Here is a 13,019-nt window from a genome sequence, read left to right as displayed (position 1 = left end):
TCAAGACAGGTTTCTCTCTGTAGCCCTGGCTGTCCTGAAACTTGCTCTGTAGACCATGCTGACTTTTGAACTTAGAGATCCACTGCCTCCCAAGTGCTGGGATCAAAGATGTGTGCCACCACCACCCAGTGAACAATTTATTTATCCATATAAACCATGGTTCTCTATCTCCTAACTGTCTAGAAAAGGCACGCTGTAACTTGGTTACCCAAACATCTGCTTCTTCCTTCCACACCACCACTTTTGGCCTCTTGTGATGCTCTTTATTGATAGATAGCTTAACTAAGAAGAGGAGACGAGACAATAATTTGTAAGGCCTAAAAAGAGTTTGTGCTGGGTGGTGGTACATACGTTTAATCCCAGCACTTGGGAGGCAGAGGCAGGTGGATCTCTGAGTTCAAGGCCAGCCTGGTCCATGGAGCAAATTCCAGGACAACCACATGGCTAAGGCTACATAGAGAAACCCTATAGAGGTATTTTAATCCAGCAACATGGTTACTCTGGCAAGGGATCACCTCCAAAGACCTACGTGCGTGTGATCCAGCTGTAATACAGACATACTCTCAGTATACACCATTAATCCCAAACAATGACATCGTCTAGTTGAGGGCCAGGCAAATCAGAGAAAAATTAGACAGAATGAGTCAGAGATAGGTTGCACAACTCTCAGAAAACAGACAGGAAGGAAAGGCTACTTAAGAGCAGTGCATGGATAGAGAAGAGTTGAGTTTGGTGCAGTTCACTTGACTTTGTGCAGCTCAGTTCAGTTTGTGCAGCCAGTGCAGTTCAGAGGCAATTTTTCCAAGCAGAGAAATTCAGTGAGAAGGCAAAAGAAGCCAGATTGAATCAATCATCTTGGAGAGGAATTTAAGCCAGGACAGCTGAGTTGAACCAGCCAGATAAAGTTCAGAAAAAGCTAGAAAGGGTGAGCTTATTCAGCTAGGCCTAAGTCACCAGAGGCTAAAAGCTGAAGCCTTTGAGGTCTGGGCTTACAGAAGATTAGATTGTACAGAGGCTAGAAGTTTCTAGGCCTAGGCCTAGGGATAGACAGAACAGAGATAGAAACACTCGGAGCTCCACCCAAGCCAAGTATTCTTAAAGCTTGCGTATGCCTCTCATCTCTATTCCCTCATCTGAGAAAATAAAATCGACACTTACAAAAACCTGTCTCAAAAACCAGCAACAAACAATACACACACACACACACACACACACACACACACACACACACACACACACACACTCGCTGGGGGGGGTGGGGCATGCCTTTAATCCCAGCAATTGGGAGGCAGAAGCAGGCATTTTGCTTTGAGTTTGAGGCCAGCCTGATCTACAAAGTGAGTCCAGGACAGCCAGGACTAACACAGAGAGACTCTGTCTCAACAAAACAAAACAAAACACACACACCCCAAAAAACAAAACAAAGCAAACCCCATGATTTTCTTCTCATGTACTTCTCAGGCAATTGAATTCTAAGGGTTAATTTTCAGGGCCTTTCCATGGAGTATTTTTGAATTACTGGCATCATTCCTCTAAGACACAGCATAGAAAATATTTTCCTTGAATATTTACACTTTTGAACTAGAATTCAAGGGAGGAGCTAAGGTCTCTTCAACGGCCTCTAGTCACTGAAATCAATAGCAATTTAGACAAGATAAAATAGCAGTAAAGATCAGGGGTTGGGGGTCGAACAGAGCCCAGTATGAGTCCCTAGTATTTATGAACTGGGTGGCCGTGGGCTGAACACTGATAACATCGAACATTTGCTGATTGCTTCATTTGTGCCACGCACTGAGCTAAACCTTTCAGATACATTCATTATCTCATTTCATCCCTAAAATAATCCCATAAGGAAGGCGCTATTAATATCTTCAGTTCACAAATGAAAAAAATCAAAGCTCAGAAAGGTTGGGCAGTTAAAATCCAAAACCATAAGACACCAAGTTTCAAAAACAAAGCATTAGGTTGTGTCCTTGCTGGTAGTTCTCTGACTTACAAGGGACAATTGTAGGGATTAAGTGAGATGGTCTATACAAAGAGTGTGTCTACTGGCGTCTCGGCTTAGCCCTCTTAGGCAATATTAGGCTGTGGTCATTTTAAAACCTACTTTATTTGGCATTCTTTAATGTCTCTGCCTCCCTTCCACCCCACCTACCCTATATAGGAGAGAACAGAGCTTAATGGGAACAGGAGGGGTCGACCTTTTTAGACTCTGTTTCTTGGAGCGATTCCACTCTTCATAGTCAGGATTTCAGCAGACCCGTTAAACAGCAAACCAGCGATTCAGCAAAAGCGACCACAATTTCAGCCACCAGAGGCTAAAAACATTCTCTCGAGCTTTTCTCTCTGGGAGCATCTCAAAGGGGAGCAACAAACAGCCAAGCAATGCAAAGTGATGCAAAAGTGATTGCTCTTTGCTATTTGGACTACTTATACTCCCCCATAGTCCTTACAGGATGTTTTGCAACTGGCAAAGATGATGTCCCCGCATGAAGCAGTTCCCTTTCTAGGTGGACAAATATCACGCACCAACCCTCACAAGTCTGTTCCACATCTCACGTTTGGAATCAAAACAAAAACATGCTTACATTCACTATAGTAGTATTCTCGTTTGTTTGTTTGCTTGAGACAGAGTCTTACTAATGTAACCCTGGCTGCCCTGGTACTTACTATGTTGACCAGGCTGGCCTCACAGTCACAGCAATCCACCTGTCTCTGCCTCCCAGTGCTGGGATTAAAAGCATGTGCCACCATGCCAGGCCTTAGGTAGCATTCTTATTTCATATACTGTTTCTGTATAATACATCCCACTTAATGTCAGGACATATGACTATTATGTGGCTTCTAGTCCTGTCTGCTTCTAACTTGCTTCTTTAGCTTGGTAAAACCGGGATTTTTAAAAAATTTTCTGCTTGATTCTCTCTTTTTTTCGTCAGAAAATTCTCCTTCCAGTGATGTGGAGGAGAGAGAAGCCTCATTTGTGTGACACCCACATTCTTTTTAGGTAGGTAGGTGTTAAATTATGAATGGGCTTTTTCTTTTCTTTCTTTCTTTCTTTCTTTCTTTCTTTTCTTTTTTTTTTTTATTTTTTATTTATAAACTTGGATATTTAGAAATCCGAGGATTTCCCCATGTTTTGACTGAGACTCAAGTCTCACAGTGATCCCCGGGGAACCCTTTTTCTGTACCAGATACAAAACCAGAAAGGAAATGGAGAAAGATAAAGCTCCGGTTCTTCCTCCTCAGGTTAACCAAGGCCACTAGGGCTTAGTGACGCTAACTGAGCCTGCACCAGGCACAGGGTTTGATTACCAGCACTTAGCAGGTGGACCTGGGGTGACCACAAGTTCAAGGTCAGGATACCAGAGCAAGTTCCAAGGGATTTCTCTGTCACTCCCACCCCTCACCTTTTCAATCTGCGTTTGTTTCAAATAAAAGCTTGTCTGCTTGGAAGCTCTTCAAAAGTTATTCCATCTCATAGTGTTCTTCGTCTTTCTATAATTTTGAATGCTCTCCACGTTAGACCTGTCTAACCCAGAGGCTACGTTCCTAGGCCTTTGCTTGCTTCCCTGTTTTGTTCCTATAATCTGAATGACTATTTGATATGAACTAGCTATTCGTAGGAAAGTAGAGTAATGAGATAATTCACACTAAAGTATGAACGACTGATTTGCTTAGCTTTCTTCACAGGTATCTGTATTTTTAAAAAGACTGTTTTCTGTGCAAATACATTTGTGATTGGTGATAATTCTCTCTGGTGAAATGAAATAAAGTAACCAATGCCCATTGGGCAGAAGGCAGGTGGAACAGCTGACCAGCTACCTGGGCACTAGCACCCTGTTCTGGCCAAGAGTCCAGGCCCTTCGCCTTTGCACAACACTCAGCATTTGGAGATGTTGTAAAACACACTTGGGAACACTCACGTGCTGAGCTGTTCACGCACCCCCTTGGGTTTCCTTCTTCTCTTTGGAGTTGTCAGGGGAAGCATCGGAATTGGAGGCTCTGATATTTGACCTGGAGCTTCCATGAACCAATTCAGACTGGAGGCTCAGTACACTCTGTCCCTGCAAGGAGGGACAGTGGAAGAAATGGGCAGTTAGGGTTTCCCAAGGGCCCTAAAACATGCTGCTCTCTTCCTTCACTGCTTAGTAAAGATGTCACAAGATAAAAAGGACCCAGACAGTAGAGTCATGGTGGTTCTCCTCTTCATCAGCATTTCGATTTTTCCTCTTATAACTGAAGTCCAATGGAAAGACAGTGGTACTTAAAAGATGGCCAGGGTCACATCTGAGCCACCACTTCCTCACTCAGTCTCCTTAACAAATTATACAGACTCAAAGCCTCAACATCATGGTCCAGAAAACCAGCAGTGGGAGTTCAGCCCTTCTGGAGTTGTTTCATATGTGTACATGTGTCTGTGTGCATGTATACCACAGTGTGTTTATATATGAATGTGGATATTTGTGTGTGCTTCTATGTATTTTGTGTATACTTGTATGTGCATGTATGTTTGTACATATGTGTATGTATGCATATATGTGTATGTGTGTTCATGTATATATATTATGTGTGTATACATTTGTATTTTGTGTTTGTGCATGTGTTTATATTGTCTGCACATATGTGTGTGCATGTGTTTATATTGCATGTGCATGGGCACGTGTCAACTTTTGTCATCACCACCATCCACACTTTCGTAGATGTTTTTCCTTTTTTTTTTTTTTTTTTTTTTTTAAACTGGACAGCTTTCCTGGTCTCAGGTGCTTTTCTCCATTGCAGGGCCATCTTCGAATGGTCCCTGAAGGTCACAGTGACCCTTTATGCAATTATTATCTGGGAGGCCTCATTGTGTACAGTGAGTCATCCTCACTTAGAAGTGCAGGGTGACTCTGTTGCCTGCCAAGAAGAGGTTCTAAGTTCCCTGGGGTTGAAGTTAGAGAATCCAGACCTACGGTCCAGGAGGAAGCAGCACGCCTGCGTGGACAGCCAGTGGGGCTCCGTGTGCTTGGATGTGAGGTGCTGTGGAGCATGTGGGCTTCTCTAGCGAGAGAGCACGATGTGGCAGGGTATGCCGGGGCCCTAGAAGCACACCGGGCTCAGTTTAGTTCCACTTCTGCTCTACTCTGTGGCCTCAGACACACTCACCTTCTCTAAGCTGCTTGCTAAAATGCATTTATTTTTATCATTTTAAAATAATGTATAGACGGGGAGTGGTATATGCATATATCTGCATGTACCCAATGAGACCACAAGGGGCATCAGATACCCTAGAACTAGAGTTATAGACCACTGTTAGCTACGTGGGTGCTGGAAATAGAACACCAATACCTTGGAAGAGCAGCCAGTGCCCTTAACACTAAGCCATCTCTCTAGTTCCATCTGTGCCGTGTGTGTGTAAATGAACATGTATGTGTATATATGTGTACACACACACATATGTTGCCTGTCATGGTAATACCAGCACACAGGAGGCATGGTAGGTGGGTCTCTGTGAGTTTGAGGCCAGCCTGATCTACATAGTGAGTTCCAGGCTAGCCAGAGCTGTAGTAAGACCCTGTCTCAAACCAAACAAAGAGATACAATCTTTAAGTGAAAATGGTCTTAACAAAAATGACTTCGTGACATAAATGCTTGGGAAGATGTTGGGAATCAAATCACTATTCCATAAAGGTCATTAGTATTACTATCACTGCCATGGTTGTAAATTGGAATCCAAATGCACAGTTCCCAGGGTCAGTAATAATGGGGAGCAAGCGAAGCGGGGGTGGGGGGCACGGACATAAGAGGACAGGGAAGCCTCTGTCATTGTCTCAGGCAGTGACAAGTCATTTTGCTAGGCTGAAGTGTGTGAAAAGTCATTGTTTATTTCTTACTGTGTGCCTGTCAAGGGGGGTGTGATTTGTGTCCACACAACTTCCATTTTGGAGAAGAATCTGGTAAGGGGTAGAAGTGACCTTCATGCAGAACAGAGCTCAGGCTGAACACTTGTGGGGAGCGAGCCAAGGTTCACCAGGACAGCCGTGTGGGCTTCACCCTGGGACCATAGCTTGCAGGCGATATGAGTCACTTAACAGTGCCCTGTCCTCTTCGCACTGTCCACCAGCCATCCCGAGTTCCTGCAAAACCCTCATGTCCTTTGTTAGTCCTTTTCTCACAGTTTGCGCCTTTCTTTGCCATCTCATTTGCTCCTCGTGTTTCAGTCTCTGGACTTCCAGTTTTTCTTCTTTTTATTTTTTATTTTTTTTAGTCCCCCCCCCCCATTTCCCACCTCCTCCCTCCACACCAATCACGATCTTGCTTGCTTCCAGCCTGGCTCATTATCCTACCTCACTCCCCTTCATTCCTAGAAAACAGCTCACCCAGACGCCCCTCCCCCCAGCTCTTACCCACCTTCCTTAAATTCCAGCAGCCTGGCAATCAGTAACTTCTGCACCATACTTCACAGCCCTCGGAGTTTACACTACTTACTATGCTCCTTGCTGCTGCTCTCCAGGGTTGGGGGGGGGGGTAGGGTGTGCTTCACTTAAAAAAAAAAAAAAGCTGGGTCCAAGTTGAACCTACAGTGAAGTTGACTGCCACATTTCCACATTTTATGATTTTATTTAATCAGTAGCTTGGGTATATGCCCTGTTAGATGGTAAAAGAGGACTAGATCCTTCAGGGAAGAAATAGAAAGAAAGAAAGAAAGAAAGAAAGAAAGAAAGAAAGAAAGAAAGAAAGAAAGAAAGAACAAAACCACCTATCCTGGTCCACGCTAAGATCAGTCCTAGGTCCCCCCACCCCATCTCCCCACTCCTCCAACTCCAAGCTCATGGACCTTGGCTTTTTCCCTTCTGGGTCATTCCCCCCACCCCACCCCCACTCTTCTTGAGCTCAGATTGCGTCTGAGTCTGTATGTGTGCACACGTGTGTGGCCACTGCTGGCTTTCCAAGGGCTCACCTCTCTACTGCCATTTTGCTAGGGCTCAGCTTCCTCTGATCTTACTCTCCCTCTCTCTCTCCCTGCCCCCCACTCAGCCAGGGCCCCTTCCTGTCTCTTAACTCCACCAGTGCAGGAGCAACTAGCCGAGCTGCTGGCGTGTGACTGTGCGAGTGTGTGTGTGTGTGTGTGTCTGTGTGTGTGTGTGTGTGTGTCTGTGTGTCTGTGTGAGCAGCTAGGCCAAGCCTGCAAGCCTGCCTGTCACTGGAGAGTTTTAGTTTGCATTCAGAAGGAAGGAGGAGGGGAGACAAGAGGGAAGGAGGAAAAGGTGGGGGGGGGGGTGAGTGGGGGGGTGCGTAGAAGGGAGGGAGAATGTCTTGTTTGTGGCTTGTCAGCAATTGCTTGAGACAAGCTTCCATGTGTGAAAGCTACTTGGCATGAATGCCTGGGCCGTACCAAGTGTCACCGCAGCAAGAGGGGGAGGCAGAAGAAAAACAGATCAGACCAGAGCAGACAATAGGCCCCTAAAGTGTTCCCCCTAAGTTGCTTTGATGTTGTCCTGGTGTCTTGATACCAGGAGGCCAGGGATTGCTGGAAAAGGGTCTTTTTTGTCTTCTTTCACTTCCCTCCGGTTTCTGCAGTGATTCTCCAGAATCTGTGCTCATGAAAAAGGTAAGCACTCTAACAATTCGTTCTGTGGCGAGCGTGCTCGCCTGTGCCTTGAAGTGGGGGGTCTCATTCCTGCGCTGCTAAGGAGAAGCGCTCGGGTTCTGCGATCGGAGCTGCTGCTGTGCCCCTGAAGTCTTTTGCCAGACGCTTAGGGCTGGGGATGGCCCCTCTTTCCAGGGAACCCCAGTAACACGATCTGCGCCTCTGGGTTGGTGGGGGGGGAGAAGGGATGGAAGGAGAGGGGTGGGAGGAGGGTGGGAGGGTGGAGGGTGGGAGGGAAAGAAAAGAGAGAGGGAGAGGAGCCTGGAAGAGAGGAAGAGAAGGGCAGAGCCCTATTTCAGAGAAGCCGTAGCCGGGAGCCCAAGGAGGCCTCGGAAGCTCCGCACTGTGCATTCGCAGGCTGAGCGAGGCTGGCTGGAGCTCTAACTGAGTGACTGCAGAGATTGCATGGCGCTTTGTGTGTGCGAGTATGCCTGTGGGTCTGGGTGTGTATGTGGACCTCCCACACACTGCCCTGGCGTGCCTCGTAGTGAAGGGGAGGTACCCCCAGTCTTTATCACCCAGTCCAGACTCTGAGGAAGAGCGCGGCATGGCCAGCCAGAAGGGTGAGCGAGAGGGCTGCCCCGAGACATCCACAAACTTTTCCAGTTTCGGGGAATTCTCTGCTCCGAGACACTATAAAGGAGTTGTTGGGTTCCACCCCCCCCAGCCTCAGTTTACCTAATCTGCCAAAGCAGGAGAGCTGATTGGGGATGCTGCACCCCTCCCTGGGATGAAGGCAAACATCAGCCCAGTGCATGTAATTGTGTGTGGAAGGAAATCTTCAGGCTGGCGATTGCTGTGGAATCACAAAGTAGAAGTGTGACCATTATTCCTGATTATCGGCGTCATGATGATAAAACCGTCATTAAAGACACCCGGAGACAAACAGACTCGCGAGCCCAGATCAAGTGTCTGACCGTTTCTAATGAAACAAAAACCCCCTTTCCACCTGTTGGCTTCTGTCCTTTTCTCTTGTGTCTTTTCCTTAGATTTACTGGCCGATTTGTACAGAGAATAGGGTGGGAGGGCTTGGGTTTCCCCCCTTTCCTCCTCCTCCTCCATACATACATATATATTTTTTAAAGGTCAATATAAGATTCTCAGAGGAAAAAACGTGTCTCCCGTTAAAGCCCTTTATTCAAGACCTTGTGTTTTCTGGTGCTGGCAGGGTGTGCGTGCACATTTGTAAACTACCTTGGAGGTTAAAGATTTTTATTGCGGCTTTTAGAGATTAAATGAGATTTATTTACAATTGCCATTTATCGGAGAGTAAATATCAGTGTGGAGGGTAAGAATGCGATGGCTGTTTTTTCCTCTGGCGGTTTTGTGGATAGAACCTTTTGCTTTTTAAAGTGGCGTCTTGAGAACTGGGAGGAGACTGAAACCAGCGCCTAATATACATCTTCCGCATGTTTGTTTGGAAGGAAAAAAAATGTCTGCTTATGCTTTTGAATTGTGAGTCTCGTTTGCCTTCGCATGAAGCCTCTTGGCTAAAGCCCTCTTGAAATTCTCTAGGGGTTTTGCTTGCCTGGTTTTAGTCTTTTTGAGACTCTGTCTTACTATTTGTTTAAAAGAAAAAAAAATATAGAAGTCTGGGTGGCTGTGACTCCTTTTATCCTAACTCAAATGTTTCAGGTGGCCTGTGATAGCCCAGAATCCAGGCAAAGAGCCATCCCTGGCTAAGAGTGTTTATGCTCTTCCTGGAGGCCTGCCTGGAAACCTTGTTGCTGGGTGTGGGAGAAGATGAGAGAAAGGCATTAGGGGCCTCCACCTGCTACAAGGGCCCCAGAACTTCTTTATGCTATTTTAATGTTTTACATTTTAAGACTTAATCATCATCTGCCATGAAGGCTGAAAACCTAGCTATGATTTGTCTTTGACAAGCTTCTGGGTCCAGATAATCTTTTTTTTTTTCTTTCTTTTTTTAAATGTTGGCATTTCAGAACTAGAAGGGAGAAGAAAGATTACTTGTCATGCTTTGGATGAGGGTGCTTGGTGAAGCTGACCGAACCACAGGGCCCCAAGCCTAGCAAAGGCTGTCATGCCCAGCCACCCCAACCTCATCACCACACTTAGTCTCCCACACTTAGGAGTAAGCATCTTTCCCTGCTGTACTCAATGCGCTGGGTTCAGCCAGCACCCTGTGCCAGCCACAACAGGACACAGCGCAGGGGACGTTGGCCACACCACTGACTTGTGTCAGTGTACCGAGGCTTAGGGAAGAGCAAGGTGTCCATCCTCAGACACTGTCCACTCGTGTCAGTATGAGCCACACCAACCACCGAGTCCACACAAACCAGCAGTCCCAGCATTGACAGTGCATATTGAACAGAGCATGTGCATTAGGGTGCAGCATAAGGCTGTTTAAGTTACTGGCTTCACAAATTGTCGGGGTTTGTTTTGTTTGTTCTTTTGGAGGGGGGTTGGGTTTTTTTTCTTTGTGGTTGAGGTCCCCTGTCCCAGGTGCACAGAGCCAAGGATCCCAATGGCTGAAGGAAATGGCTGTCCCCCCCCCCCCATTCCCCTCACCCTGTACACACAGTACAACAGAGACGCAAATAAAGTCTGCTAACCTTTACACTCGTTTTACACTCGTACTATTAACAACTTCACACTTGTTGTGAGACGGCCTATATAACATTCCTGATCCGGGTGATTCACGTTTACTTTAGCCTCTGTGCCGTTAAGCCGTCCTCGGTGCTGGAAGACTGTGGTTAGCAAGGCTCTTGTCTCCGGTCACTTCTTCCATGGTTCCTGGTCTGATACTAAAGACTTAGCTGCAGGAAACGCCACCACTGTCACTGTCATTTTGGAACTCCAAAGACGGTACTACAACAAAATGGTTTTCCCCACCCCTCTCAGCGGAGCCAGGTATCTAACTATAAGGCAACATCTTATTAAAAAAAGAAAAAATAAAGTTCAGCCAAACTCATTTGGGGTCAGGTTATTAAACTCTTACTGAGCTGGTGATATCAGAAGTTCCCCCCAACTTCCTCTTTGTAGTCTGCCTTGGAGAGAACACACCTGTGGTGCCAGTCAGTTCCGAGGAGGCGCTTGGCGTGCTCCATTGTACTTTCTCCTGCACTCAGGGTAGTGTTGTCGTTGGGGCCGTCAATCTTCTGCTACTTCTTTTTAAAGGCGAATGGTTGAAAAAGAAGACAGACACGCCCACACACACACAGAGCACAGGCTTGGTGCCCACGCCTCGGGAACCCACAGACACTGTGTGGTTAAGTCACATCATGGGCAAAGCGGGGGTCGTTTCCACTCACCCAGCATTGTTACGCGGTGATGTGTCACCCTAAATCAGAAGACTGTCATGTCTGCCTTTGGAACCTGTGGTTTAGGCCTTTGGTTCAATGTCGTTGACCGCTTCCGGACATACTCCTCCTATAGGTGTCGCTCACTGTGACGGCACCGGTGGGAGAGGCAGCTGGAATTGGCATTGGTAGAGTCCCCCAAAGAGAGTAGGCAGTTGAAAGATCAACAAAATGAGGGCCTGGGTGGAAGACAAACTTTACAGGCGCCAGTGAGCAGGGACACGGGTCCTTCTTAAGTCCGAGAGAACAGAAGTGAAGGCTGTTAGGACACTTTAAAAGGTTCCACGTGCTGGGTGTGGTGGCGCACGCCTTTAATCCCAGCACTCGGGAGGCAGAGGCAGGCGGATCGCTGTGAGTTCGAGGCCAGCCTGGTCTACAAAGTGAGTCCAGGACAGCCAAGGCTACACAGAGAAACCCTGTCTCGGAAAAACAAAACAAAACCAAAAATAAATAAATAAATAAAATAAAATAAAATAAATAAAAGGTTCCACGTACAGATACTTGTGCAAGTGCCTCTAGGCCCACTCCAGGCAAACCCAGCCCTGGGTGCAGGCCATTGCCGAAACTCATTAGCCGCAAATGTTGTTTTTGCGTGGAGGTTTATAGAAGGGAATTTATGGTTTCTCTCCCCACAAGAGACATAAATATAAGATGTGACATAGACACTTTCTGCAGGTCTTTTAAGCTTTGGCATCTTAGTGTGCGCTAAGACTGGGGCTTAGTCCTCTGTTTTAGCAGCTCTCTGAGTTAAGTAGTATTGTTAACCTTGGGTTGTACGTAAGTAAGGTTCTGTGACTCTGCCAAGGACCCACAAGGCAACCCAGCGTGAGGTGGCTAACCAATTAAATGCTCCTCTTAGGCCAGCCGTTCTAGGCCTGTGGGTTGTGACCCCCCTGGGGGTCAAACGACCCTTTCACAGGGGTCATCTAAGACCATCGCAAAACACAGATACTTACATTGCGACCCATGACAGTAGCAAAATTACAGTTATGAAGTAGCAACGAAATAATTTTGTCGTTGGGGGGGGGGGGGGGGGGGGGGGGGGGGGGGTGGCTCACCACAGCATGAGGAACTGTATGAAAGGGTCGCGCAGTAGGAAGGCTGAGAGCCGCTGTGTTAGGTCATTTCTTCAGAAGACAACAAGCAGAGTCACGTGCCACATAATTCAGATGGAAGAGTCCTTGGTAACAGGTCAGAAATAACCTGAGTTTGGGTATCCCACCTCCTGCTTTTTTTTTTTTTAAACAACAGCAACAACAAAAAAAAAAACCTACAGATTTTTAAAAATAGTTTTAGTTAATTGATCTTAGAAAAGGATTCCCAGTTCTGACTTAACAGTGACGTGCTTTCTATAAAGGACATTATACCAGCTTTTGCCTTGGTTTTGACAGAATCCCTGTCCTCCTCTGTATTCCTGTTAGAGTGAAGGTTCTGGATGAAATCATCTCTGAGATCCATTTCAGCGAGGCTAGTCAGCTGTTTTTCTGACCCTCTGAATAGGCTAACGTGACAGTCTAGTCATTTACACAAGGCCCAATTCAAGAGCTCCAATTGCCAAATTAAAAGTGCGGTGGGCTTTGTGGCCATATAGAATAACGCAATTGCATACATACAAACTATATTGACATTTTGAAGTGAAAGCACATTAGGAAAGAGTGGGATTGTAATTTATGGATTGCAAGAGAATTTGTCAGTCAGCATGCAGGCACATGTGCAAGAGGCTAAAGAACCGTTTTCAAAAGAATGAGCTATTTTGAATGCACGTCTTCCTGTATAGTAAGTATGAATTTAAAATGGACGGGCACTGGGTGCATCCCTCAGCTTCACTGTCCTCACGCAGTTCCTTATGGTAGCCATGCTGTCCCTTTTGTGTTGCGTTCACATGTTGTTTTGAAGGTGCAAAGGACCAGTTTAAGCCACTGTAGTGCTGACTTTACACCATGCATTTCACACTCTGCTCTGGGGGTGGCAGGCCTATTGGCAGTCTTTATCATACGCAACGCATGGAGGTTTTTCTCGTGGGAGACTTGCTGCCAAGTGTGTGGCTGTGTAGACTCCGTACCTAGCTT

General features: G+C 46.3%; 1 protein-coding gene across 6 annotated transcripts in view; it reads left to right on the top strand.

Annotated features, from left to right (window-relative positions):
- Positions 1–13,019, top strand: part of Bcl9 (BCL9 transcription coactivator) — a 115,600-nt gene that overhangs the window by 21,428 nt on the left and 81,153 nt on the right. For 5 of the 6 annotated variants that reach the window (XM_051166012.1, XM_051166009.1, XM_051166011.1 and 2 more), the window contains exon 1: positions 7,296–7,591. The exons of the other annotated variant lie outside the window; for it this stretch is intronic. The gene's annotated coding sequence lies outside the window, so the exon portion shown is untranslated. Of the gene's footprint in view, positions 1–7,295; positions 7,592–13,019 lie in introns of those variants that run through there. 6 annotated transcript variants of the gene reach the window in all.

The sequence above is a fragment of the Acomys russatus genome, chromosome 23 (assembly GCF_903995435.1).
Source record: "Acomys russatus chromosome 23, mAcoRus1.1, whole genome shotgun sequence".
In the NCBI taxonomy this organism is placed as follows: Eukaryota; Metazoa; Chordata; class Mammalia; order Rodentia; family Muridae; genus Acomys; species Acomys russatus.
The sequence above is the reverse complement of the archived record's forward strand: the minus strand, read 5'-3'. Positions and strand labels throughout refer to the sequence as shown.